Source organism: Sus scrofa, chromosome 3 (assembly GCF_054392235.1).
Source record: "Sus scrofa isolate SSC_HxYL_T2T_F1_AM1 chromosome 3, Sscrofa_HxYL_maternal_Yorkshire_Landrace_v2.0, whole genome shotgun sequence".
NCBI lineage: Eukaryota > Metazoa > Chordata > Mammalia > Artiodactyla > Suidae > Sus > Sus scrofa.
The window spans coordinates 56837491-56863903 of NC_139385.1; the positions used below are offsets into that span (position 1 = coordinate 56837491).

Genomic DNA, 26413 nt, shown 5'->3' on the forward strand with positions numbered 1-26413 from the left:
CTCCTTTCTTTTCTTCCTCCCTCCCTCCTTTCTTTCTTTCTTTCCTTCTTTCTTTCTTTCTTTCTTTTTTTTTTGTCTTTTTGTTGTTGTTGTTGTTGTTGTTGTTGCTATTTCTTGGGCCGCTCCCGCAGCATATGGAGGTTCCCAGGCTAGGGGGTGAATCGGAGCTGTAGCCACCAGCCTACGCCAGAGCCACAGCAACGCAGGATCCGAGCCGCGTCTGCAACCTACACCACAGCTCACGGCAACACCGAATGGTTAACCCACTGAGCAAGGGCAGGGACCGAACCCGCAACCTCATGGTTCCTAGTCGGATTCGTTAACCACTGCGCCACGACGGGAACTCCCTCTTTCTTTCCTTCTTTCTTTCTTTCTTTCTTTCTTTCTTTCTTTCTTTCTTTCTTTCTTTCTTTCTTTCTTTCTGTCTCTCTCTCTCTCTCTCTCTCTCTCTCTCTCTCTCTCTCCCCCTCTCTCTCTCTCTCTCTCTCTCTCTCTCTCTCTCTCATCTTTTTAGGGGCATATCCCCATTATATGGAGGTTCCCAGGCTACAGGTTGAATTGGAGCAGCAGCTACCAGTCTACACCACAGCCACAGCAATGTGGGATCCAAGCCACGTCTGCAGCCTACACCACAGCTTACAGCAAGGCTGGATCCTTAACCCACTGAGCAGGGCCAGAGATCAAACCTGCGTCCTCATGGATACTAGTCAGATTCGTTTCTGCCAAGCCACAACAGACTCCAGAACTTCATTTGGTTCTTTACTAAAAATTGTTTCTTTTGCTCTGCTGAGACTACACCTCTTCACTCATTATGGTAATTTTTTCCTTTAGTTCCTCAAACATGTAATAGCTACTATAAATTTCTGGTCTGCTAATTCTAACATCTGGGTTATTTTGGAGTTCTTTCTGTTGATGGATTTTTTTTTTTTTAAGTATGGGCTGAATTTTTCTTTTTCTTTGCATGTGTAGTTATTTTTTTATTGTCTCCTGGTTTTTGTGGAAAATAGATTTAGAGATTCTGTATCTTTTGCCTCTCTTTGATGATAGCAGGCAGTTAATTATGGCATAGGAAATTGACGTTGCGAAAGCTTGGTTTTTACCCTTTAAAGTGTGTCTATCTCGATGTTTTTCTTAGTCTGAGGGGGAAATTTTAATTCTAGGACATAGTTTTTGCTTGCTTCCACTCCCCCTTCCCTGGATAGCAATAGAATGCCCAATGTGTCTATGAAATCTCTCCCGGAAAAACTGTCAGGATTCAAACTCCAAACTCTGTCTCTCATGAAATGGGCAGCAGTTAAAATCTGTGCTCAGCTCTTTAAAAATTTAGCTTTTTTTTAAGATTAATCTTCTCAATTTTCAGCCTCTCTGGCAGACCTGAACTCTGTCCTCTGATGCCTCAAGCAATAAGATCACAACTTTCTGCCTGGCAGACTGAGGTGAGCCCTCTCTATCTAAATATAGAAATCTCATCCAGTGTGGTTCCTCCTTTCAAAGGTCACAGTCCACCTGATTTCTGCTTGCTTCAGGTTGCTCTCTAATGCTTGCAAGTAGTTCATTTCTAAAATATTTTGTTTGGAGTGTATACTTGTTATCTGCAGGAGCACTGGCCCAATAGAAGCTACTCTACTGTCATCAGAACCAGAACTTCTTCTGACCCATTTTAAGGTTTTTAAAATATTTTGCAGAATTGACCCTCACAAATATTGTACCATATTACATTCTTCCTGGTAGTAGATGGGAGTCTTTGCTATCCTACCCCCTTGGCAGCCAGAATATCTTCAGCTAAATACCATGAAATGCTGGAACCTTAAAGATCACCAGTTGCACTAATTCCCAGTTCAAGGTCCCTGGATCCCAACAGGATTCATGAAAGTAGTACAGGGGTTAGGAGAATTTTGCTAAGTTATAAACACTATCTCCAAATGTGAAAGATATAGTTATCCATAATTAAAACTTCAAATGTCATTACTTTGGGTTAGAATGACATCAGATTTTTCATGGAGTCATTGACTTCTTTTGCCAGTCAAGACTTCCTCTTGATAGTTAGTTACATTCTCAGCCAACCCAAACTGGCAAAATGCATTATTATTGATAAGTGAAGTGGCTTTGAGGGCATAGGAACCCTGGGGACAAAGTAAGTCAGAGGAGTTGGTGGTGGCCCCAGACCCTTTGAGCAGTGATAGGCATGTTCTGCAGATGAATTTAGACTTCATCATTGTCTTTCTTTGTCTGGATCACTTTTTTGGCTACGGCTGTAGCGCCTTTGTTTACTGAGGCCGAAGAGATGAAAGAGCATGCCTGGAGTCACACAGACTTACACCCACTGTGGGTGCAGAGATCAAAACCTGAGATTAAACTTTGTTCTGAACACAGAGGCACATTTCAACTGTGCAGAAGCAATTCTGCCATCTCTTGTGGTTCAGAGAGGAAAATGGAAGAGGGTCAGCTCGGAGAAGAGGATCTTAGAGAGCCATCCTAGGAACCTTTGAAGATCGGGTGGGCAGCCGCGTTCTTTGAAGTACCTGTGATTCCATGTGATTTACTTTCTGAGGCAAGAACAAGCCGGTGGAATCCAGGTGAAGAGATTTTCCTCAAGCACGGACCCATTTCATCTTGCCAGGTTTTCCTTTATTCACCACAATGTTCATTTCTTATTTTTTGACCCTGGGCTTGAATATGTGTGTGTGGATTCCTGTCAGTCCTGTTTCCTAGATATTTAGAGGGAAACACTTCCCATCTTTCGTAATCACCAGAAATGACGGAAATAATGCAAACACACAGGTTGGTTTTCCTTTTACAACTCCTCCAACATTCAGACAAATGCTCCATATTTCTTAGTATGTATTTTCTGTAGCCACACTTATTTCATGACGTTTTTCCCCAGGGAAATCAAAGTTCCCATTTGAGGCAGCAATCATGAAGCCATGGAGGCTTTTGTCAAAGACTGATTGCTTCAAAAGCACTTAGATCAACCTTTCACTGCCTCCACTGTGAGTGTATGACTTAGCCACGCCCCTCAGCCACTTCTTTCTTTTTCTTTCCTTCGTTTTTTCTTTGTTTGTTTGTTTTTGTTTTTTGTCTTTTTAGGGTCATATCTCCGTTATATGGAGGTTCCCAGGCTAGGGGTTGAATTGGAGCTGTAGCCACTGGCCTACACCACAGCCACAGCAATGTGGGATCCATGCTGTGTCTGCAACCTACACCACAGCTCATGGCAACACTGGATCCTTAACCCACCGAGGGAGGCCAGGGATCAAACTCCCGACCTCCTGGATACTAGTCAGGTTTGTTACCACTGAGCCATGGTGGGAACACCTGCTATTTTATTTCTAACTGTGTTCTCAGAAGTCCAGCTGACCAAGCTGGGTCAGGTGTGGCCAGGACACTCCTGCCTGGTGTCTCGTGGAGCTCTCTCAGGAGCCCAGGACCCCGTTCACATGCCTCAATCCCATCTCAGAGGTCTGGGGTTTGGACGACCAGATCCTCTGGGTGGCAAGGAAGCAGCTGCATGGGAAGGAGTGCGGAGTTGGGTGGAGAGGCCTCGAACCTCCAGGACGGTCATAGGCTCTTACCCCTTTCACATCAGGAGCGACACTTGTCCCACTTGTTTTTCTATCGAGCCAGGCCCACGATGTCACAAGGAGAGAAGTGCCAAGGGCCCCACATCCTAACACCGGAGCCAGCACTGACTTCAAGAAGACACCTGGAGAGGTGCTGGGACAGGATGCAGTGAAGGGGATATGGCCCCCACAGAGACTGACTGCAAATGGAGGGGGCAGGAAAGGCTTCTCAGAGAAAGGGGCTGGAGGAGGTGGGCGTTCTGCTATCTTCGATGGAAGGTCCAGGGCACTGGCAGCAGGAGACCCCGAAAGCTGTCGCCTCTCCACCTTGAACCTGGTGAACTAAATCAAATCCTTCCTTTCTCAGTCCGGGACCTGGCTTTTCTATCCAGAGACTGAGGCTGGAGGCAGACTGGGCCAGCGGCCCCTCCAGTGGTGCAGGGCTGATCCTGTGGGTGAGGCCAGTGGAGTTAATTGTTTGTTGCAGATAAGATGTGAAAAGTGTCCCTTCCTGTTTCTGGCCCTGCAGCTCTCCAGGCAGGAGGGATGATTCCAGCCAGGGTTTCAGAGCCCATGGTGACATCCCTTTCTTTTTCTTGCCCTCCTCTATTCTCCTGGAGCTTGAACTGAGAGAGCCTCGCTTTCTGCCTTGGCTTTGTCCTTGCCATCATTTATGACAATGGAAGGAATTATGTGTGTGGTGAAAACAGGACCAGGGACACCTTAGACTTCAGACCAGTCCATTTGGATCTGTAAATTGAACTTTTTTCTACTTGCATTTGAGTTCTTCAGATGAAAGGCATTTTTTTTTTTTTTTTATGGTCGCACCTGCAGCACATGGAAGTTCCCAGGCTACGGGTCGAATAGGAGCTATTGCTGCCGGCCTGTGCCACAGCCACAGCAATGCAGGATCCAAGCCACATCTGCGATCTGTACCACAGCTCACGGCAACTCTGGCTCCTTAACCCACTGAGTGAGGCCAGGATTGAACCTGCATCCTCATGGATACTAGTTGGGTTCATAACCCGCTGAGCCATAACGGGAACTCCAGATAAAAGGATTTGAGCAGCCAAATGCTTGAGACTGTTGACAAAAATAATCAATAAACAATCTATAATAGGAATAGACAAGAGTTTTATTTGAGCCAAACTGAGGACTAGAGCCTGGAAGGCAGCCTCAGATGACTCTGAGAAACTGCTCTGAAGATGTGTGGTTTTCAGCATATTTTATATATTAGAGGAACAAAGGACATCAAACAAGTTAGGGATATGTTCCTTCAAGGTTTCAGAAACACAGGTCACCACGTGCACAGCAAGTCAGTATGACCTTGGCACTTGGGAAAGGAATCTTATCATCAGAGGGTACCAGCATTGACATCCCAGAAAGGGGGGCATTTAATCTTTTTTAACATGGATGTTCTTTACTTCTGGTCAGTGTGCGCTTTTCTCTAATAATTAAAGCAGATATACAGTGTTGTTTGATAGGCCACAGACAGACTGTTTTCGTTTGCGTGAAATTCAGCTTAACTCATGTATAAGCCAGAATGACATCTCCAGACCTCAATGTGTGAAAATTCCTTTTATCAGGATACATATTGTAAGTGAAAAAAAGAATGTATATGAATGTAAAAAAAAAAAAAAAATGTATGTGAACTCTAAGGCAAACAAATCCCAGCTCCAGCCTCTACTGGCTGTGTAACCTTGAGCAAGTTGCTTAACTTCCCTGGGCCTCAGTTTCCTCATTTGTAGACAGTGATGGTACCTATCTCACTATTATTAGGATTGTATTAGCTGTTGGTTCGAAATTCTTAAACAGTTCCTGGCATGTAGAAAGTATGCCACTATGTTAAGGGTGAGCCACCATCGTTTTTGCAGTTATTACTTTGCTGCTTTTCTCTTTATTTATTGCACATTTCTAATTTCCAAAATTTCCCCAATTTTCTTATTACTACGGTGAAAGGAGAAACCTAACCTACCTCCTGTCTCACCCTTGTTTTTCTTGCTGGAACCAAAGACACAATTCTTGTCCCTGTGCCCAGGTAGCGGTGTTGAGACACAGAGCAAATGTACCTCTTAGACTGTGGTTTGGATCCCTGTACCGTCTTTCAACTTATAAAGTGTCTGTAATTTTTTAATCTTTATTAACAGTGATTTTCTTTTGTCATTATTACTTTTTTGAAAATTTATATATGCACATTGTAAAAACCTTCAAGTAGGAAAAAACCCCTAACTCTTGTCTGAAGGCAGATGTCCTTACTTGAGATAATCACTGTTACCAGTTTCCTGCATATCTTTCCAGGCTAGTTCTAGAACAGCAGTCATTTTTTATAAATTTTTATTTTTATTTTAAATAAAGTGTAGTTGATTTACAATGTTGTGCCAATTTCTGCTGTACAGCAAAATGACACAGTCATACATATATATATAGATGCTTTTTCCGTATTATCTTCCATCGTGTTCTATCCCAAGAGATTGGATATAGTTCCCTGTGCCATACAGTAAGACTTCATTGCTTACCCATTCTAAATGGAATAGTTTGCATCTACTAATCCAAAACTCCCAGTCCATCCCACTCCCTCCCCCTCCCCTTTGGCAATCACAAGTCTGTTCTCTATGGCTATGAGTCTATTTCTGTTTTGCAGATAGGTTCATTTGTGCCATGTTTTAGATTCCACATATAAGTGATATCATATGGTATTTGTCTTTTTTTGACTACCTCACTTAGTATGGAATCTCTGGTTGCATCCGTGTTGCTTCAGATGGCATTATTTCGTTCTTTTTTCTTATGGCTGAGTAGTAGTCCATTGTGTACCACGTCTTCTTAATCCATTCATCTGTCAGTGGACATTTAGGTTGGTTCTGTGTCTTGGCTATTGTGAGTAGTGGTGCTGTGAACACAGGGGTGCATGTATCTTTTTTAATTGTAGTTTTGTCCAGATATATGCCCAGGAGTGGGATTGCTGGATCATATGGTAATTCTCTATTTAGTTTTCTGAGGAACCTTCCATAGTGGTTGTACTAGTTTACATTCCCACCAACAGTGGAGAAGGGTTCCCTTTTCTCCACACCCTCTCCAGCATTTGTTATTTGCAGATTTATTAATGATGGCCATTCTTACCAATGTGAGGTGGTACTTCATTTTAGTTTTGATTTGCATTTCTCTAATAATTTGTGATCTTGAACATTTTTTCATGTGCCTACTGGCCATCTGTATGTCATCTTTTAAGAAATGTCTTCGACTGGGTTGTTTATTTTTTGTTGTTTTTGAGTTATATGAGTTGTTTGTATATTTTGGAGATTAAGCCCTTGTCAGTTGCATCATTTGCAACTATTTTTTTCCCATTACATAGTTGTCTTTTCATTTTTCTCATGGTTTCCTTTGCTGTGCCAAAGCCTGTAAGTTTGATTAGGTCTCATTGGTTTATTTTTGTTTTTATTTCTGTTGCCTTGGGAGACTGACCTAAGAAAACTTTTGTATGAAGTTCCCTTCATGGCTCAGTGGTTAACGAATCCGACTAGGAACCATGAGGTTTCGGGTTCAATCCCTGGCCTCGCTCAGTGGGTTAAGGATCAGGCATTGCCGTGAGCTGTGGTGTAGGTCACAGATGTGGCTCGGATCCTGAGTTGCTTTGGCTGTGGTGCAGGCCAGCAGCTGTAGCTCCGATTGGACCCCTAGCCTGGGAACCTCCATATGCCACGGGAGTGGCCCCAGAAAAGGCAAAAAGACAAAAAAAAAAAAAAAAAAAAAAAAAAAGAAAGAAAGAAAACTTTTGTATGATTTATGTCAGAGAATGTTTTACCTAGGTTCTCTTCTAGGTGTTTTATTGGGTCTTGTCTTATGTTTAACTCCTTAAGCCATTTTGCTTTTATTTTTGTGCATGGCGTGAGAGTATGTTCTAGTTTCATTGATTTACATGCAACTGTCCAGTTTTCTCAGCACCACTTCCTGGAGACTGTCTTTTTCCCATTTTATATTCTTGCTTCCTTTGTTGAAGATTAATTTACCATAGGTGTCTGGGTTTATTTTTGGGTTCTCTATTCTGTTCCATTGGTCTGTATGTCTGTTTTTGTACCAGTACCACACTGTCTTGATTACTGTAGCTTTGTAATATTGTCTGAAGTCTGGGAGAGTTATGCCTCCTACCTTTTTCCCCCCTTAGGATTTCTTTGGCAAGTCTTGGTGTTTTATGGTTCTATATAAATTTTTGGATTATTTGTTCTAGTTCTGTGGAATGTCATTGGAAATTTGATAAGGATAGCATTAAATCTGTAGATTGCTTTGGGTGGTATGGCCATTTTAACAATATCAATTCTTGCAATCCAGGAGCATGGGATATCTTTCCATTCATCTGCACCCTCTTTAACTTTTTAAATTAATGTTTTATAATTTTCAGCATATAAGTCTTTCACCTCCTTGGTCAGGTTTATTCCTAGGTATTTAATTTTGGGGAGGTGTGATTTTAAAAGGTATTGCTTTTTTATATTCCTTTTCCAGTATTTCATTGTTAGTATACAGAAATGCAATTGATTTCTGAATGTTAATCTTATATCCTGCTACTTTGCTGAAGTTGTTGATCAATTCAGTAGTTTTTGTGTGGAGCCTTTAAGGTTTTCTATATACAGTATCATGTTATATGCATATAGTGAAAATTTTACCTCTTCTCTTCCAATTTGGATACCTTTTATTTCTTTTGTTTGTCTGCTATGACTAGGACTTCCAATACTATGTTGAATAAAATTGGTGAGAGTAAGTATCCTTGTCTTATTCAGGATTTTAGTGGGAAGGCTTTTAGCTTTCCTCCATTGAGTATTATATTGGCTGTGGATTTGTCATAAATGGCTTTATGATGTTGAGATATGTTCTCTCTTACCTCTTTGGTAAGACTTTTTATCATGAATGGGTGTTGGATTTTGTCAAATGCTTTTTCTGCATCTGTTAAGATGATCATGTGGCTTTTGACGTTTCTTTTACGAGATTAATTTTTTAACATCTTCTCTGCTTACCAGTGGAGACCTTTGATGCAGGTGTGTAAATGAGTATGGGTGTACAGGCCTGGGTGAGAAGGACCTCTGGGCTAACCTGCTCACCTCCCTGCAGCCAGGGCCATCTACATGTACCTGCAGGTCACCAAGGTTACAAACCTCAGGGCTGGGCCTTTCTTAGCCCAGAGGAGTTCAAGAGCTAGTTCAGTGGGTTGAGTGTCAGAGCACCAGCTCACTGGCTGACCTTGGGGTCAGTTCTAAAATCCACCCTCAACCTTTGGTCTGAATACCCCAGTCTGGTTTCTTAACCTCTCAGCCTCTTTTCTTGAGCCTGGCTTTCCGAGCTTTCCTGTCCTCTCCATCTCTGCCAAGGTTGGAGCTGCCTAGAAACCCACCCAGGAGACCAAGGCTGACCCAAGGCAGCCCCAGCCCACCCTTTGTGTCTGGTCCCCCCATCTCTCTAGGTCCCTGGGCTCTCCCTGTCAGGACCCTTGCTGGAACCCACTGACACTGTCCCTGTCCTGCTCTGCCTCTGATTCTGTGGGTTCCACAGTCTCCTGGGAAAGACTTCCTCTCCCTGGCTGCAGCTTGTTCTAGCCCTGAGCACCTTATGGGTTCAAGACCTAGCCGTGTGACTCTGGGAGATTCACTTAACCTCTATGAGCCTCAGTTTCCTCATCTATAAAATGGGCACAATACTCCCTGCATCTGTCACAGACTTGGTAAGAGTCTAGTATTTAATCATAGCCACATAGATAGAAGTCCCTTTGGCTTCCTTCCATCCACCTTGAATTTCCAGGGCCCATCAGCTCCTGCTCCATCTGGCCCTCACTGCTCTCCAAACCTCAGGCTCCCATTTTGACTGAAGTCTTGAAACCAGTCAATTTCAGGTTAGTTAGTTTTGATTCCTCCCAGATTGTTTGGCCATCCCAACAGTTCCAGGAGAAGATCGTCTCTACGTTTCTTGGCGCGGGGGGGGCTAGCTAACAATGGCCCAATAATGCCAGTGATGGTCAATATTCATTGAGCTGTATGCCAGGTATTCTGCCAGGGGTGACTGCATGAATCCTTATGACAAGCTGTGGAGGCAGCTACTGCCTTTGACCCATGTTTGAGATGCCCAGACAGAGGCTTAGTGATGGAAAGTGATCTGTTGAGGCGGCACAACTAACAAATGGGAGCTTGGCATTGAACTTGGGGAAACACTTGAGGACCAATCATTTATTCAGAGCTTGCTAGAGCAGGGGTTGGCCACCATCACTTGCATTTGGCAGAGACTCAAAGGCAGGCAGAGGAGGGGAAAGTTTTGTCATGGGGCAGGGGAGGGAAGGCTTGGGTGTGCCCTGGTTGGAGGCCGTGGGCGTGGGAGATCTGGAGGCAAGCCATACAGGGCAGGCTATGGGCTGGGTTAGGGATGCACACCCCACTTTCTCTTGTTGGTCCTGCATTGGAGGTGGGGACAGCAATTAGGGAAACTGTCAGTGATTCATCAAGGCCTGGCCATTTTGGCTGATTGTTACAGAAGTTACTGTTTAGCTTCCTGGATTGTCATAGAGACAGCAGTCTGGGTTCCTGTGAGTCTGACTTAGAGCAGGCTGGCCTCCTGGGCCATTTGCCATGGATAAGAGCTTGCTTTCCTGGTCAGGCAGCTGCAGGTTGTGGGCAGAGTTCTGTTTCCAATGTCTGACCATTGTCCATCTCTATTTTCAATCTCTCACACCCAAGGAGGTCTAATTCCATAGTCTTTTTTTTTTTTTTTTTTAGGGCCATACCTGCAGCACATGGAAGTTCCCGGGCTAGGGGTTGAAATAGAGATACAGCCGCTGGCATATGCTACAGCCACAGCAGCTAGGCCTCCAAGCCACATCTGTGACCTATGCCACAGCATAGGCAATGCAGGATCCTTAACCCACCGAACACAGCCAGGGATCGAACCTGCATCCTCATGAATACTAGTTGGGTTCTTAACCTGCTGGGCCATGACAGGAACTCCTAACCCCATGTTCTTGGAATCTGAAAAATTCCATGAAGGCCAATTCAAGAGCATTTCAGAAGAGAACCTCAGGTCCTGAAACTACAGAGGATTAACCAGTTCCATGAGCTCCCGACTTCTCTGGCTTCCATGTGGGTAGGGCTCCCGGGCTTCAGAGACTGATACTCCACTGGCTTCCAACAGTGGCAGCTACAGCATTTCTCGGGGGTTCAAGCCCCTCTCCATCTACAGCCCATGTGCGTAGCCTCTCCCTGAGCAGGGACCCCGAGTGCCTGCCCCTGTGTCTGTAGGGACCAGCACCCCAGACTGGCCAGCTCGCCTCACCTAAGACAGCCAGGCCTGTTTCTCTTGGGCATGTTTTCCATGTGGTGTGTTTTTCTTTCTTTGGTAGTTCATAAAAATTGCCCTGGGCCTCTCGGTCTTTCATCTTCAACCTCTCCTGGAGCTGTCCCTATTTCTTTTTAATTATGCCTCTTTTTTTTTTTTTTTTTTTTTAATGGAAGTTTCCTATTGACTTTTTATGACAATACAGAGACGTGGATAGACTCCAACAAAAATGAAATCTTTATGGAATAGTCATCTCTTTGCTGGAGCCTCCTGACAAATGTTCGTGCCTGGATATCTAGACATATGTACATATTGGTGGGGAGCGGGGAGTCGCTCTGGTCTTGGCTGGAGCCCAGCCGGCTGAGTGGCAGCGGCCGACCTGGGTCTTCCTGCAGCCTTCTGACCGGGAGGGAGGCGGGGGAGCGAGTGGGGGCGACGTGGGATATGGGAGAAGAGACATAAATCATCCCGGGTCCCAACCCCTTTGCCTTGGTGGCGGCTGAATTGGCACGGCTCCCTCATCCCGAGCAGTCTGGCGACGTGACTGCACAAGCGTGGGGGGGGACACGCTCTGTGACCCCTTATTCCACCTCTCCTGCTCCAGGCCTCCCAGCCGGGCTTGAGAAGCCTTTGCCCTGGGGCTTAACACCAGCCGCGACTGTCTGGGGTCCCCGGCGTGTTTTCCTTGGAAGAGCTTCCCAGAGTGTGACCTGGGGACAGCCTGGGATCCACAGATGGCGTTGCAGGGCTTGGGGGCCTCCGTGGGGCCCAAGTGCCTGTGCCAGGAGGGGAGGGAACCATCATCCACTTGCCCGTAGGGATTAGGAACTACCCAGCCCAGATCTGGGCACCAGCGACTTCAAAGTCATGATCCCCTGTCCCATGGAGCTGACGTTCTTTAAGGAGGAAACAGACAAAAATAACAGGCAAAAAAGTCAAGCTAACGTGTAAGTGAAGATGATTTCAGATTGTGGGGAGTGCCTGGAACAAATAGCAAAGAGAGGATTGCTGGGCGGTGGGGGGGTGGGCAGGCGTGGAGGAAGGGCCACTGCTTTAGACACCAGTCAAGTCAGGGACGGCGGCCTGCTGAGCTTGGAGACAAGGCAGGGCTCAGATCAGGGGAGGCGGCATCCAGGCAGAGGGACCAGCAAGTGCAAAGGCCCTGAGGCACCTGTGGAACTGAGAAACAGAGAGGAGGTGAGGATGGCTGGGGTGGCGTGAGCCCACAGGGGCGTAGAGGTAGGCGAGGCTGGGTTAGGTCAGGTCCTGGGGGGCTTAGTAAACAAGCCTTCCTGAGTCACAGCTCTTATTTCAAGTGTGTGAGCCACTGAGTGAATTTAGAGAGCAGAAGCCTGACAAAAACTGATTTTCCTTAAATGCCGTCTGACTGCTGACTGCCTAGAGAATGGACTGTAGAATCATATTAAACCAAGATGCCTGGTTTTTGGAGCCTCGAGAAGGCAGCATGAGGCTCCTCCTCTCAGGAGAGGACAGAGCCTTGTAGACCTCACACGCGAATTGTGTGTCACAACTGTCTACCCAGTAAGAGGAAGGTCATCAACATGCTAATAAGGGAGGAAATGAACATATTTTAGCAGCCATCATGGCAGTCTCTATGCATGTGTTAGGTCCTATGACTGCTACCACCGCTCCAAAAGGTACTCTTAAATAAGAGATGTGGAACCAGAGAAGTTAAGTAACTTGCCCGAGATCACACAGTACTAAAGGCAGAACTGGCCTTTGACTCAAGGCTGCCTGATTCCAGTGCCCTCGCTTCTGTCATTCACAACCATGGCCTTGGACAGCACCCACGCGGTCAGGGCTCAGTGGTCCCCTTCCCATAAATACCATCTTGATTCCTTGGGAAGAATGGGGTTCATAGCTGGGTGAGGCTTGGGCACTCTTGGGCACTCTTGTGCATTCTGGCCATGGCTCAAGAGCACAGAGCCTGCCTGAGGGCTGCAAGCTTCCAAAAAACCACACTTGACACTTGAACAAAAAATTCGGTCTGAAGTGTAAGAATAAAGCTGCAAAACCACAACTATGAATTTAGGTCAATAGAGAATAAGAAAAATGAAAGACGTTATTTTACCTTCATTTCTTCCTTCTTCCAGACTCATCTCTGCCTTGTGCAGCCCCCGGTTTCTGACTTGTAGCACTTTCCTTCTGCCTGGACAACTTCTAATTTCCCTGCAGGGTGGATGCCCTCTGCTTTTGTTTGTCTGAGAAAATCTTTCTTTCTCCTTCGCTTTTGTCCAATTAAATTTTAATTTTGAGATAATTGGAAATCCACATGTGTTGGAAGACATAAGTCAGAGAAATCCTGTGTGCCTTTTGCTTAGCTTTCCCCACAGTAACACCTTGCAGAATTATAATCTGATACCATAACCAGGGTATTGACGTCAGCACACTGTTACATATCCTTATTCATGTATGTGTGTGCACGTGTACGTGTGCACACATTTAGTGCCAGGCAGTTTCATCCCATGAGTGGGCTTGTGTATCCATCACCACAGTCAGGATGTGTTTTATTTCCATCACCACAAGGATCTCTCATGTTCCTCTTTTATAACCCAACCTCCCTCCTTCCTGCTCTCCCCACTTTCTTAATCCTGGCCGCCGGTGGTCAATGCTGATTTTATGATTTTGTCATTTCAAGACTATCATATAAATGGAATCATGTTACGTATACCTCTTCTGCTCAGTGCAGCTCTCTGGGGATTCATCCACATTGTTGGCTGTATTGGTACCCAGCCTCGCCCTTGATCATTGGGTGCTATTCCGTGGTGTAGAGGAACTGTGGTTGGTGGGCTTGTCCTCTCATCACCATAGGACCTCTGTGCTCTTTCTGGGTTTTGGCAGGGAGATCAGGGAGAAAGTGGTCCACGAGAGGATGGAGAAGGAGCTTCCACCAAACAAAACCAAAAAGAGAAAGAGAGAGAGGACAAACCAGCCTGCGCAGAGAGTGAAGATGGAGAGAATGACTGGGGTGGGGGGTGGGAGGGGTAGAGGTGGCTACTCCAGGAGGGGCCATCAGGGATGGAGGGGGAACTACAGAGGGTGGAAGGTCATAAGGTCACACCCCTGAAGATTCCTTATTTGCGGTAAAACCTATGATTTCAAACAGGAATTGGTTTTTTAGGCTGCACCTGTGGCATATGGAATTTCCTGGGCCAGGGATTGAATCCAAGCTGTGCCTTTTTGCTTAGCTTCCCCCAAAGTAACACCTTGCAGAATTTGCACCCAGCTTGGGATCAAACCTGAGCCTCCACAGCAACCCTTGTGGGAAACTCCAAACAGAAACTTTTCTTCTTTTTTTTAAAATTATCGTTGATTTACAGTGTTCTATCCATTTCTGCTGTACAGCAAAGTGACCCAGTTACACCTATAAATGCATTCTTTTTCTCATATTATCTTCCATCATATTCTGTCACAAATGACTGGATATAATTCCCTGTGCTGTACACCAGGACCTCATCGCTTGTCCTTTCTAAATGGAATAGTTTGCATCTACTAACCCCAGTGCAGCCCACTCCCTCCCCCACCTCCTTGGCAACCACAAGTCTGCTTTCCGTGTCTCTGAGTCTGTTTCTCAAACAGAAACTTTCTTGATGGACTCCTCTTCATTTGGGAAGAGGCAGCCCACGTCCATGCAGATCACCTTCAGTGCTGACACATGCATGCAACCCGCTCCCTCCTTTGCTCATGCACACACACTTTTGCACACATGCACACTAGGCCAGCCCCATTGCAGCAGTGTTGTGAGGGGCCTGGGTCCTCTTCTTCTAATGCAAGTGTTCTTGTAAACATCTGGGAGTGGTTTTGCCCCGTGTAAGTGTAATTTTTTTTTTTTTTTTTTGTCTTTTTAGGGCCACTCCTGCAGCATATGGAGATTCCCAGGCTAGCGGTCAAATTGGAGCTGCAACTGCCAGCCTGCACCACAGCCACAGCAACATGGGAATCTGAGCCGCATCTGTGGCCTACACCACAGCTCATGGCAACACCAGATCTCTGAACCACTGAGCAAGGCCCGGGACTGAACCCGCAACTTCATGGATACTAGTCGGATTCGTTTCCGCTGCGCCACAATGGGAACTCCAGGTGTAATAGTAATAACTCTTTGTCACTGGCCCCCTTGCCCACTGATGCTTCTTGGGGTTGGGGGGCGAGAAGGAACCCCCACCCCCTTCAGTCTCTCTGTCCTCACTCTCTAGGCAGGCTTGTATGTTCTCTCTCTTGGCGTCCTGGTTAGAACTTGAACTGGAACTAATGCCGGGGCACGGAGTTTTAGAATTAAGTCTTTTGGGCCATGTCATAGGACTCCAGTCACCCCAAAACATTGTTTCCGGGGGGAAATGCTGCTTAAGTTCCATCTTGCAGATGAACTTTTATGGATTTGAGTCTTCCACAAACTCTTCATAATATCGTAGGATGTTTATTGTCAGAAATTTTGAGGATAAAGAAGAAAGCAAACACAACCCATAGGTTTTTACTGCATACATTTTTTTTCTTACAAAAATGATATCATATCGCACATGCTGTATCATCTTCGGCTTTATTTGGTAATTGTGTAAAGCAGAATTCTAAATGTGGCTCACCTCCAGAACCTTGAATATGAGGAACTCTCATGCCCGTGAAAATGTTGCCTTATATGCACCAAAGAACTTGGTAGATTTAATTAAGGTTACTGGTTGATGCTAATGTAGGAAAGTGATCCTGGCTGATGTGGCTGGACCCAAAGGAATCCCACGGGACCTTAAAAGCAGAGGGAGGGGTAAGAGAGACTCAAAGCATAAGAGAGACTTGATGTCCTGCTGCTGTGTTTGAAGATGGGGCCACAGGACAAGGAAATGTGGGAACTGAGAATGATTTCTGGCTGACAGCTGGCAGGGAGAGGGGGGAACTTTGGCCCCAGAATCACAGAGAACTGAATTCTGCAAACACCTTTAAAGAACCTAAAAGCAGATCCTTCCCCACTCCAGATAAGGGCCTAGCTAGCCAGTACCTTGATTCCAGCTCAGGAAACCCCAAGCAGACCCCCAGGTGAGGCACCCAGACTCCTGACCTACAGACCTATGAGATAATAAGTGGGTGTTGTCTTAAGGTGCCAAAGTTTGTGAGATACTGTTTATGCAGCATCAGAAAACAAATCCTGTACTAGACCGCCAGCATGTTCCATGCCAGTGAACGTATATGACATGTTTTAGTGGCTACAGAGTAGTCTGTTACATGGGTGTCGCAGACTTTGTGAGGGTCCTTTAAAGAATGACACTGAATCTGCAGTCCCATCTGCAGATGGGACTCCTAAGCCAAGCCCTCACATGTCTCACTCTTATTTACAGAGGGTTCTAAGAATCGCCCTCCCCATCTGTGGGCCCAGCCAGAGCCGACAAGACTCATTCTTTCCGATGTTTGCTGGGTCTTGCTGACACTGTACCCTGACTTAAAACAACAACTCTGCCAGGCCCTCACTCACCTTAGTAGAAACACCTTTTAAAAGAAGATCCTCCAGACTTCTTCTTATGGTCAAATGGGGGAGCAGGGACCAGATGTATCCTCTCATGTGAAACAAGAAATGGCCAAACTGTATAAACATACACAAAGTTACTAGAACTAAACACTGGAGTTCAGAAAAGGTGCAAGAGATAAGATCAATAGACAATCACTTGCCTTGTTATGTACTAAGAATGGACAATCAGAAAATGAAATACCATTTATAGTAACCTAAAAAAATAAGAAATGCTTAAGGATAAATCTGACAATGGATGCAGAGGTCCTCTTTGCTGGAAATGATAAGGTATTGCTAAAAAGAATTAAATAAAAGAGTTCCCATTGTGGCTCAGCAGTAATGAGCCTGACTAGTATCCATGAGGATTGCGGGTTTGATCCCTGGCCTCACTCAGTGAGTTAAAGGATCCAGTGTTCCCGTGAGCTGTGTTGTGGGTCGCAGACGTGGCTCTGATCTGGCGTTGCTGTGGCTGTGGTGTAGGCTGGCAGCTGCAGCTCTGATTTGATTCCTAGCCTGGGAACTTCCATATGCTGCAGGTGCAGCCCTTAAAAGGATAAAAAAAAGGGGGTTAAATAAAGCCTAAATAAATAGAAAGATATACCATGTTCTGGGTCAGAACACTGTTTTTAAGATGGTGACTTTCTCCAAGTTGATGTATCGATTCAATGCAATCCTAGTCAAAGATCCTTGAAGCCTTTTTTGGTAGAAATTGATAAACTGAGCCCCAAACTTAAATGAAAATGTGACAGACCTGAGAGAGCCAAAAAGTTTTGGAAAAAGAACAAATTTGGAGAACTAACACCACCTGATTTTAGATCTCATTATCAAGCTCAAGAATTAAATAGGGTGGACAGGTGGCTCAACAGAACAGAGTGTATATTTCAGAAGCAGACCTACATGTATATGTACAACTGATTTTCAACCAAGATGCAAAAACAGCTCAGTAGAAAAAAAGATCCTCTTTCAACAAGTGATGCTGGAGCAATTCAATAGTCAACTTTTCTTCCAGGAAGAGTCGAACTGTGATGAATGCCTCGCATCGTACACAAACATTAACTCATTATCACAGGCCTAATTTTAAAACCTATAACTGTATAAGTTCTACACGAAAATATAGAAGAACATTCTGGGCAGGCAGGGGAGATCAGAGAGACTCTGAAACTGAAACTCTGGGTTAGGCAAAGACATGACAACCAAAGCGTGACATAAAAAAATTTGACGAATTACACCTCGTAAAATGTAAGGCCTTCTGCTCCATGAGAGGCGCTGTTAAGAGGATGAAAAGAAAAGCCATAGACTAGATAGAACGTATTTGCAGATTGCATTTCTGACAATGGACTTGAATCAAGAATATTAAAAAAAAAAAAAAACACCTCTCGAAATCAATAAGAAAACACACTGCTTAGTTTGATAAATAGGAAGAAGAATTGAACATATACTTCATCAGAGAAGATATATGAATGCCAAATAAGCATAAGATCATTAGTCATTAGGGAAAGGCAAATTTAAGCAACGAGATACCACTACGCACCTATTAGAATGCCTGAAATTTAAAATATCAATCGTCCTGAAATGTGGAGGAACTGGAAACTTAAACACTGTCAGTGGGAACATAAATTGCACATCCATTGTGGGAAACAGATGGGCAGTTTCTTCGAAAATTATACATGCCCTCGCTCTATAAGCCAGCCAGTCTACTCCTCAGGCTCTCCCCAAGAGAAGTGAAAGCACATGTCTGCTTACCTGAATGATAATAGCAGCTTGATTTTTAATGGCTCGAAACTAGAAACAATCCAAAAGTATAGCAACAAATAAATAGCGGCACGTTCATCTAATGGAATACCGCTGAGCAATAAGGAGGGATAAACTATTGATAACTGCAACACCATGAATGAATCTGAAACTAATCTAAGTTGCATTGGGAATCACTGGAGACTGTGAAACCAAAAGCAGAAGGAATTGTACATATCACTCTATTCTGGTTGAGAACGTTGTTTCCCATGGGTGACTGGGAAATGAAGCCACTGCTTATGAATTCTAGAACCAAAAAGTTACACAAATGGACCAGATTGTCAAAGCCACGTTTCTTATCATGGTGCTTCCAGCCAAGCTGGGGAAGAAGGCTGGAATGATCCATAGGGTAATGGATCTCCTGTCTCCTCCCCTGCTTTAAGAATAACAGCATCACACAGAGCCCAGAACCTTGTCACCTTCCGCATCATCGTCCTGCATCATGCCGCAGGAGCTTCCCCATGACCCTGTGTGTGTTGCAGGCAGGCAGATAGGGCCAGGCAGGTGAAGTGACCCATCGGGGTAGCAGAGGGTGAGCAGTGTTCCCAGGACTCACACTGGGCTCTCTGAGCCCCAACCCCCACCATGCCACGCCCCTTCGCACATGTCCCTCTGAGCACACACCATTGGAAGCGGGACTCTTAGACTCCAACTTGATGTGCCTTGACCTGACCCCACAGGTTGGAGGTACCGTCTTGCTGTTTCTCCCCCATGGAAACAGTCATCTCAAAAACAAGACAGCCAGGAGCTGGCACTAGTGCTGGGCTGCCTTCTTGTCCACGGAACTGCTCCTCATCTCTCTGTGCAAGTGCTTTCCCTAGGCAATGATGTCACTTGGTCGACCCCAGAGATATCATGGGAGGGAAGTTGTTACTAACCCCGATTTGCAGATGAGAATACTGAAGGTATAAAGCGACTATAGCTGGTTGTGAACCCTTTTCCTTTTTCCCGGTCACCTGTCTTCCCTGACGCTGGCTCTGGCCAGCACCCACTTGCCCAGAGTCCCAGGTGGAAGTGGCTCATTCCCCCCCAGTGTGAGTTCATGACATCCACCACAACCCATGACACGGCATGGACTCCCTAACAGCTTAACTCCTGGTGTCTGCACGTGAGCCTGCCTTCGGGAGCTTATCCAACCCCAAGGGGAAATTGCAACCTCTGGAGAAACATCTGCAGGGAGGCATCCTTCACGTTTCCTCCCTCTGCCCTCTTGGATCCCAGCTGTGTCCCCATGCACGCACTCGGCACCTGAGAGTGTGGGCAGGAGCACTTCTGCTGAGTGGAGTGAAACCTTGCAAGTGCTCTGAGGCTTGGAACTTTGAAGAGGTGGAGCCCTTTGAGAGCTGAAGAACCTTTGAGTCTCCCTTCGGCTCCCCCTCCCCCAACCACAGCCCCTCTCTTGATGTGAAACACGTGCTCAGACTGGAAACAACGTGGCATGTGTCTAGGCCGACAGGACTGTTTTGCTTTGTGCTTCCTCCGTGGTTGGAAACAGACCTGGACTACACGGTGCCTGCCGGTGGGATCCAGGCATTTGCACGATAGTTTGGGCATGGCATCTCTCGGCTGGGAGCAGGGTCTGTGCGACCACGAATTAAGGTTACCCTGAAATGCCCAGGAGGCAGTAGAGGGAACCTCCCAGAACAGTGTCTGACATGACCCCCTCACCCACGGCTGCCATACACATGATTCCCTATCTTCATGACATAGAGCCTCCCTTCCCGCCGGCACACCTGGCTTCCACCCTCTCTTCTGCCACTGAGCCAGCCGGGCGACTCTGCATGAGTCATCCTGGCCTCTTATCAAAGAAGTGGACTGCCTAGAATCTGCCTGCTCTGAAAGCCTAGAGTTCTTTTGTCTCTGAATTAGTAGGACACCAGCTCCATTTACCATTCCTCTGTACTTGGTCAAAGTCAGCAGACATTAACATCGAGGTGAGCTGACCAAATCCTGAAGTGGGAAGGATTTGGGGACCGAAAAGAAGAAGAAGAGTAAATGAACAGAAGTTGGGTTGAATCAACCTTCCACAAACCATTATTGAGTAACTTCTACATGAAAGTCACCAGATTGTGGGAGGGAGAAAAAATAAAAGCATGATTCTTTTCCTAAAAATCCTACATTCTAAGTGATGCATTAAGTAATGCTCAATGGGGGAAAAATAACCCAGAACATGAACAAACAATAAGACACAGTGGGGGAACAGGAAGGCTCAAAGAGAGGCAGGTGATGGGGGGTGTGGAGCAGGAGGTTGATGTCAGGGGTAGAGCAGCAGAAGAAAGAGAAGAAGGCTGGCCTTCAAGCACTAAGTTCAGTAATACAACCTTATTTGTGGTCGACCCTAGGGCTCCGGATTTTAGCCCTAGGCACCACCAGACCCCAAACTCCATCACTAGGTGGGGCTGCCAGGATCCTGGGGGCAGCGGCGTGTTCCAACAGGATGTTGAGTTGTTGGGCTGTGAGGATGCTAGAGAGAGAGGAATGAGCTCCACATCCTTAGGGGGAGGGAGGCTGCTGCAAAGCCAGAGCTGCTGGTGTCAGTGCACTGGGAGGAAATCCTGCCAAGTGGGGGATGCTTTACATTAAGGACGCCACATCGGTCAGGATATAAGGCACAGTGGGACCCAATTCCTCACCTGGGCCAGCTAACACTTGAAGCTCCTGACCACCCTTCCTGATTTCTGTCATGTGAATGAGTTTTCAGGTCTCCTCCAGGACATGTTGGGATAACTGGGAAGTTAACCAGAGTCTCTAAGGGGATTGATGTCCTGCCCTCCCCACCTACAATCAGGAGAAACCCAAATAGGAAAACAGGCTGGAATGGCTTTAAGAAGACCCCACACCTGGCAACACAGGGCGTATCGTGACTGTGGATGCTGGGCGCAGCCCTGGCCAGTGGCGCTAGCCCACTGTTTCTCTCCTACCTCAGGGTGTCTTGAGTGAGCACCTGCCAGCGGGGCCGCTGTCTGATGACTCACAGGTACTTGGCCTTCTCCCGAGCCCTGCATCACGTACAGCAGATGCTCAGTCAATCCGCCTTGGCAGCCTGCCTGCTGCTAAAGCAGAGGCTGAAACCCACCCGGCTTGCATTTCAGAAGCCCTGGCTTGTTCTCTGGGCTGAGCCGGGAGGGGAGCGGCCCTTGGGGCTGGGCTCTGGCCAGGTGAGCTCGCTGCACCTGTGGCTCCGATTTCTCCCTTGGGGTCTCCCTCTCTCTCCACTGGCTTTTTCCAGAGTGCCACCATCCCACCAGATTGACAGCTGACTCCGGGATGGGAGCAGAGTGTAGGAAGTGCTCTTTTCAAAGGTCCCCTTGCAGCCCCAGCTGCCAAAAGCTCCTCTGCCGCCACGTTGCCTTATTTACCCTGGCCACTAGGCCTCTCCAGGCTGCCCTAAGAAAACAGATTACTGTCCGGAGCAAGGTCCTCGCGGGTTTCCTCTCTGGAGGTGGCTCAAGTTTGAAAAGAAAGCTTTCCTGCAGACTGCAACAGTGTTTTGGTTTGTTTTATCTGTCTCCACCTGCAGGGCGGGGATTTAACCTGCTGCCCAGGGGCCGGGCCAGCAAACACTGTAAGGCGAGCACAGCTCAGGAGTGTGGGTCTGACAACACACCCAGGCCTGTTCTCCTCTGCTGAGCATTGTGCACAGGAGGCCCGGGCCCAGCTCTGAACAGGACTCTGAGTAACTTGATATGTTTTCTTTCCTTGCTGGAGTCGCTGTGTGTGCGCCAGATTTAACTCTGCCCCATCTGTGTCTGTATAGGTTGGGTTTGGGGGAGAGGGAGGGAGGGGGAAGAGGGAGAGGAGTATATCCATGTGATGTTTTCCTTTTTTTTTTTTTTTTTTTTTTTTTTTTTTTTTCATTTTTAAAAGTCATTGGAGTTCCCATTGTGGCTCAGTGTAAACAAACCTGACTAGTATCCATGAAGACGTGGGATCGATCCCTGGCCTCAATTAGTGGGTTAAGGATCTGATGTTGCCGTGAGCTGTGGTGTAGGTTGCAGACATAGCTCAGATCCGGCGTTGCTGTGTCTGTGGTGTAGGCCGGCAGCTGCAACTCCGATTGGATCCCTAACCTGGGAACCTCCATATGCGGCGGGTGTGGCCCTAAAAAAACAAAAACAAACAAAAAAAAGCTTCATTGAAGTATAGTTGATTTACAATGTGCTGATAATTTCTGCTGTACAGCATAGTGACTCAGTTTCACATATACACACCTCATTCTTTTTCAGATTCTTTTCCCCTAGAGATTATCACAGAATATTGGGTACAGTTCCCTATGCTATACAGCAGGTCCCTGTTGGCCAGTCATTCCATATGTCTCTCCCAGAGGTAACCGGCTCAAGGAGGGTAGAAAGAGTCACTCATTGTGCCCTAAGGTGACCAGTGGATGACCTTTCCTGGGTGAATAGAAGCCTTGCTTCACTTTGCTGGAGGGATCGACAGGCTGGCACAATATTTTGGTATCTATTAAAAGGTGGTAGCCAGCGTGGGCTCCTCACCCAGGGCGGGCTTAGCCCTGAAGGAGGCAGATATTATTCCTTAGGACCCAGGGCCCCATGGGAGCAGGGGATGGAGCGTAGAGCCTTGTCTCACTGTTTATTTCTTCCAGCCATCACGGAAATACTGAAAAACCCAGAACCTTGGGTCTCCTTTCAAGGGAAAGACATCTTGGGTCATCTTAGGCTGTATTTAGAATGGAAAATGTGTTTGCTCAGAGAAAAGTGGTCATGTGCCCCTTTAGGGTGCACCCGGAGTGGGAACCCTGCCCCCTCACCCGCCTCCCCATCCTTGACACCCCTGGCCTCCTCCAGGAAGCCCTCCCAGCCTGTAGGAAGACACCCAGGGTAAGGCTCAGTTTCCCTTGTTAAACTTCACAAGTGTCCCCCTCTTGTAAGGACCCTGATGATCTGTGAGTGGCACTGGGTGGGAGCCCCACAGTGAGCTCGGAGCTCAAAAGGGCATGCTTGACCTGAAAGTGAGAATTCTGCTTTCCCCCCCACCCCACCCCACTCCTGCTTCTCCAGGTGTTGGAAGTGGGGCAAGGCAGGGAGTGGACACAGGGATTCAGGCCCAAAGGATAATCTTAGGTCCAATGCCACGGGTGCACTCTAGGAAGTAATGTCACCCTAGGCACAGTGAGCTTCCCAGTGGCAAAGACTCAACTGGTCCACATCAGCACTCTGTTTACTTTCTTCTCGTAATCATCAAAATGTTTTTTGTTTTTTGTGGGTTTTGTGTGTGTGTGTGTTTATCTTTTTAGGGCTGCACCTGAATTATATGGAGGTTCCCAGGCTAGGGGTCTAATCAGAGCTGTAGCCACTGGCCTACACCGCAGCCACAGTAACACCAGATCCGAGCTGCATCTGCAACCTACACCACAGCTCACAGCAATGCCGGATCCTTAACCTGCTGAGTGAGACCAGGGATCAAACCCACAACCTCATGGTTCCTAGTCAGATTTGTTTCCACTGCACCACAATGGGAACTCCAGTTTTTTTTGTGGGGTTTTGGGTTTTTTTTTTTTTGTATTTTTAGGGCCGCACTTGTGGCATATCTGGGTAGGGGTCAAATCAGAGCTGGAGCCACCGGCCCACACCACAGCCACAGCAACTCGGGATCCGAGCCGTGTCTGTGACCTACACCACAGCTCATGGCAATGCCAGATTCTTAACCCACCGAGTGAGGCCAGGGATTGAACCTGCGACCTCATAGATGTTAGTCAGATTCATTTCTGCTGAGCCACGACGGGAACTCCCCAAAATGTTTTGAAGAACCTGGAAGGTCATTGCATCACTGTTTTGCTAGTGGAGCTGCACATGATTTCTCAGAAAGAATAAACTAAACCCCCGCCCTGTCGCCCAGGCTGACACAGGCGTTACTTCCCACTTTATTGGGGACAGGGGTCAGAAGTGGCCCTGCTGAAGCAGGCGTCTGCTCCCTGTGCTCGTGGGGACACAGAGGCCCTGGGTAAACAATAGTACTCTCACTTCCTGGGCTCCTGTTGTGACCAGGGGCGCTGAGCACCATTTCTGATCCTCACAACCGTGGTTCTGAGAGCTGGGAATCATTGAGGACCTTTTCCCATTGAGGAAACCGGGGCTTGGAGGCCTGTCCGCCACCCCTGCCCCATGCCTGGCCCAGCTCCTCAGCAAGTCTTGCTGCCTCTCCCTATGAAATGCAGCCCCTGGTCTTTTACAACATCACCTCCCACTTGGCCCTCAGCCCAGACTCTCACCCTGCCAGACTCATCCTCCCCACAGACCAGCACGATCTTTGGGAAAGGCACACTGAGCCCCGCCCTTCTTCTCCTTGGAACCTGGCAGTGGCTTCCTGTTGCTCTTAGAACAGAAGGCAGGCCCCTCCCTGTGCAGAGCCAGAACCTCCCCTCTGGCCTAGCTATGGCTCACCTCCTCTGCAGGACGGTCCAGCCTCAGGGCCTTTGCACATGCCGTTCTGTGCCCCTGGTTTGGGCCCTGGATTCTGAATACATTCTGGTCTCTTCCTGGTGTTTGAGGTACCATTCAAGCTTGTGGCTACCTCTGCAGCCCACTCTCACACATCTGTTCTCTCCCAGAGGAAGCAGGCGCTCAAGCTCCTGCACCTGTGAGGCTGGTACCTCCATCCCTGGGCCCCGGGCCCCACCCAGCACCCTGTGGTCTGCTCCCTTGCCCCAGTGAGAGCTGGGCCCCCAGCGTTCTTGGGGGGCTATCTGGGGAGAACACTGAACCCTAACCACTTGGCGTAGATCCCCAGAAATTTGTCCCTTTGGAGAAAGAATCAGGCAAAGAGACTGAGGGTAGTGAGGCAAATAAGTGCTTATTTAAAGAGAGATGAAAGAGAAGACAGGTGTGGAGAAAGCACAGGTGGGGGCAGGGCGGCTGTAGCAAGGAGAGAGAAAGACACACAGCAAGCGAGGAAGACAGCAACATGTGCTTTGGAGGTTGTTTGCTTATTTATTTATTTAGGGTCACACCCGGATCATATGGAAGTTCCTGGATTAGAGGTTGAGTCAGAGCTTCTATTGCTGGTTTGTGCCACAGCCACAGTGATACCAGATCCGAGCCATGTCTGTGACCCACACCATAGCTCATGGCAACGCCGGATCCTTAACCCACTGAGCGAAGCCAGGGACTGAACCCAAGTCCTTGTGGTGCTAGTTGGGTTCCTTTTCACTGAGGCACAACGGGAACTCCTGGAGGTCCTTTAAGGACTGACTTTGGGGGCAGTCCTTCTCGGCTTCCTCTGGCGGGTCATCTTGCTTCGTCTGGCATCGGGCTGCCTCAGGGCCCTCCCCTGGGTGTGCAGCATCTTTTATCAGTATAGATTCTAGCAAAAGGCTCTCTGGGAAGTTGGCAGGATGTGCTGTGATCTGGTGCCCCTCCCTTCCCTGACCCTTGAGCAACCTTTCTGGGAGCGTGTCGTTCCGGAGGTCTCCTTGACCTCAAGAATGAGAAATAGGTGGTCTCTGTTTTATTCAATCAGAATGCAGCTTTTATCTGGAAGTTACCTGTGCACAGGGAGCACATTGCAGTTGCTCAGCCTGAGACTCATCTTTCTCCTGCTTTACCAGGACATGTGGCGGCTGCTATGGATGAGGTTCTGGCACTTTGGGACCCTTAGCCAGAACTCAGGGCTTTGTGATGGAGGGGAAATGATGCCTCCCTCCTGGGACTTCAGGACCTGAACTGATGCATCATGTCCTAAAGGCCCATCCACAGGGGGAGCAGCCCACTTTTGCCTGTTTTAGATGGCCTTTCTTAAACCCAGGGCATTTCTGCATTTGGAGTTTCCTATTCAATTATTGCATCATCTCAGAAGAAAACTCTCTTCTAATTAGTGAAGCTTGGGCTGGGTGGATCACCCAGCACCTGCCACACACACACCGCAGTGCTTTGGAAGAATTCACTCCCAGGTATCCGGCTACTAAGATGAAGCAGCACCTGGAAGCAGCCCTCCATTTGTTGCTCAGAAAAACTGGCCCTTTCAGAGGGGATCTCTAGGGTGGCTCAGGACAGTAGCCACTTGCACGGGACCCATTAAGATAACAGCTGATCCTTTGCACTGAATGATATTTGAGGCCCTAGGGGGCAAAGACATTTCCCCTCCTTGTACCCTCTGCTGGTTTCACTATCCTCCCTGTCTGAAGTCTAGGCAGCTTGGAGTATGTGCCTTCTAGCTCAAAACTGAAAATTTCAACTTGAAAAAAAAAAAAAAAAAGAGAGTGAGAAAAAAAACCAAATATGAGATAACACTG

At 47.2% G+C, this 26413-nt stretch overlaps 1 protein-coding gene across 24 annotated transcripts in view; it reads left to right on the forward strand.

The window, feature by feature from the left end:
* The window catches only part of LOC106509733 (uncharacterized), a 279725-nt gene that overhangs the window by 94383 nt on the left and 158929 nt on the right, over positions 1-26413 (forward strand). For 6 of the 24 annotated variants that reach the window (XR_014841207.1, XR_014841208.1, XR_014841209.1 and 3 more), the window contains exon 2: positions 1361-1436. The exons of the other annotated variants lie outside the window; for them this stretch is intronic. The gene's annotated coding sequence lies outside the window, so the exon portion shown is untranslated. The remainder of the gene's footprint in view (positions 1-1360; positions 1437-26413) is intronic. 24 annotated transcript variants of the gene reach the window in all.